This window comes from Dipodomys spectabilis, unplaced genomic scaffold, assembly GCF_019054845.1.
Source record: "Dipodomys spectabilis isolate Male_0828 unplaced genomic scaffold, ASM1905484v1 ptg000307l, whole genome shotgun sequence".
Lineage (NCBI taxonomy): Eukaryota > Metazoa > Chordata > Mammalia > Rodentia > Heteromyidae > Dipodomys > Dipodomys spectabilis.
In genome coordinates this window covers 3,332,501-3,335,673 of record NW_024870984.1, presented here as the reverse complement: position 1 = coordinate 3,335,673, position 3,173 = coordinate 3,332,501, and positions in this window count along the sequence as shown.

The following is a 3,173-nucleotide window of genomic DNA, read 5'->3' as shown; positions in this document are numbered from 1 at the left end:
TGCGTATACTGAACCAGCTTTGCATCCCTGAAATGATTTCTGTTTGATCTTGGTGTATGATTTTTTGGATGAATTGTTGAAGCCGATTGGCCAAAATTTTGTTGAGAAGTTTTTCATGAATGTTCATCCAAGAAATGGGTTTATGGTTCTCTTTCTTTGATAACACCCTGCCTGTTTTTGTGATGAGGGTTATGATGGCTTCATAGAATGAGCTCCGTAGTGAACTTTTTCTTTCAATTTCATTGAAGTGTTGGAGGGGTATTAATGCGAGCTCTGCTTTGAAGACCTTGTAGAATTCCTCTGTGAATCCATCTGGAGCTGGGCTTTTCTTAGATGAGAGACCTCTTATTGCTGTTTATATTTCAGTGCTTGATATGGGCCTGTTAAGTTGATTTAACTCATCTTGGTTTAGATTTGGCATGTCAGTATTTTCTAGGAAAAGGTCCATTTCTGCCAAGTTCTCAATCTTATTAGCAAAAAGTTTTGAGAAGTATGTCTTTATAATGTTCTGAATGTTGGTTGTTTCTCTGGTGATGTTTCTATTCTCATATCTGAGTTCATTTATTTGGGTATGTTCTTTTCTTTTTCTCATAAGTTTTGCTAAGGGTCTGTCAATTTTGTTAATTTTTTCGAAGAACCAACTCTTTGTTTTGTTGATTCTTTATATGGCTTTTTTGAATTCTAATTCATTTAATTCTGATTTAATTTTAATTATTTCTTTCTGTCTATTGGGTTGGGGTTTATCCTGCTGCTCTTTTTCAAGGAGGCTCATTAAATTGTTGGTTTCAGATCTCTCCAATATGTTGATGTAGGAAATCAGAACTATAAACTTGCCTCTGAGTACTACCTTTGCTGTTTCCCATAGAAGTTGGTAATTTGTGTGATCATTTTTGTTGAATATCAAGAATATTTGAATTTCATTTCTAATATCTTCCATGATGCACTCGTAATTCAGCAGTGTGTTGTTCAGCCTCCATATGTTACAGGACTTTCTTTAGTGGCTTTTGGTGTGGAGTCCTGCTTTTAATCCCTTGTGGTCTGAGAGAATGCAAGGTATAACTTCAATGTTTCTGAATTTAGACAAGTTTGCTTTGTGGACTAAAATGTGGTCTATTTTAGAAAACGTTCCATGTGCTGCTGAGAAAAACGTGTATTCTGATGCTGCTGGGTGAAATGTTCAGTAGATGTCTGTTAAGTCTAGTTGATCTATGCAGTTGTTTAGATATTCAGGTTCTTTGTTGACTTTTTGCCAAGTTTATCTATCTGATGGGGATAGTGGTGTGTTAAAGTCCCAAACAATCAATGTCTTTGGATCTATGTGGGATTTGAGGGAATGTTGGGTTTCTTGGATAAATTTGGGTGCTCTGTTTGGTGAATAGATATTTAGAATTGTAATATCCTCCTGAAGGAGAGATACATTAATTAGTATGTAGCAACCTTCTTTAAATCTTCTCATTTATTTTAAATTGAATTCTATTTTATCTGATATTAGGATTGCAACTCGTGCCTGTTTATGGGGGCCGTTTGCTTGGTAGATTTTTTTCCAGCCTTTAACATTGAAAATGTGTTTGTTTTTATGGGTAAAATGTGACTCCTGAAGGCAGCAGATAGAAGGTTCTTGCTTTTTAATCCAACTAGACAGTCAATGTCTCTTAATTAGAGAGTTAAGTCCATTAATGTTGAGAGATAGAACTGAGAAGTATTTGGGAGTTTCTGCCATTTATCCACCTTCTTGGGGGCTGTGTCAACTGGGTTCTTTCTATGGTTCTTGGATTCTCAGTTTGGCTGCAGTTTCTTGGCCTTTTTGTGGTCTTGTTAGTTTTCTATGTGTAGGACATCTTTAAGAATCTTTTGTAGGGCTGGTTTGGTAGAGATATATTGTTTCATTTTTTCTTTGTTATGGAAGATTTTTATTTGACCTTCGTTTATGAAGGAGAGTTTAGCTGAGTACAGTTTTCTTGGTTGATTGTTGTTTGTCTTTATGGCATGGCATACATCATTCCAGGCTCTTCTTGCTTTGGTTGTCACTGCTGAGAAATCTGAGGTCATTCTAACTGGTTTCCCTTTATAGTTGATTGATCATTTTTCCTTGACAACTTTATGGTTCTTTTCCTTGGTCTGAATTGATCCTGTGAAAATTATAATGTGATGTTGGGTTGTCCTGCTCTGGTCAGTTCTATTTGGAGTTCTAAAAGCTTCTTTTATCTGAATAGGCCTATCTGATTGCATGTTCTCTGCTAGGATTCTGTTAAACAAATTTCCTAGACCATTAAGTTCTGTTTCTAGGTGCTCCTCTACACCCATTTTCCTCAGATTCGGCCTTCTGATGGTGTCTTCCAAATGTTGAATAGATCTATCATATTTCTTGGACTTTTCTTGGATGGTTGTATGTTCTTTCTCCATAATATGTAGGCTGTCTAAATGCCTAAGACTTCGTAAGAACATAGTAGATATCATTGAATACTAGATACACGGCTCTGGCACTCTACTAATACGCATTTATTGGCATACTACCACCTGCCTATCCATGTATGACTATTTTGTCCACCTCTAGGGCTTGATCTCAGTGCCTGCCAAGAATTTCATCCTCGAGTAAGAAGCCAAGTGTGACACCTGTTTTCCTTTTCTGGGAGAGTGCTGGGTGTCAGGCATGATGGAGAACAAGTCTACAAATCTAGATGTAATTTGATAGTATGTAAACAATATCATATATGTTTAGGTGTCCTCACAGTCGGTAAAATAAATGAATAAAACAACAAATACAATGAATAACCACACCAAACATGATATAGACTGAACATGTATATGGAAGTTCAATCCTATCTTTAAAATATATATAAGGAGTATGACTGGGGCATGAATTCAGGCCTATGGAAAAGTCCTGAATTTCTGGTCTTCAAGCATAGTGAGCTTCCCCTTCCCCCACAGTGGAACATAGTTACCCAGTCCCTAAGTTCAAATCCCCGGCCTTGTAGATAAAAAATCACACATTCCAAGCCAAGGAGTTTCATTAGCATTTTTAATATTTTTTTTAAAGTTCACTTTGACTTTATTTGAAACATTTTGATTTTATAACATGAGAGTTTTTCAAAAAAGGGGTTTAAACTTTTACATTTCAGCATAGCACATTGGTGTTTTTGACTATCTGCCATCAAGAGTGAGAATGAAAATGA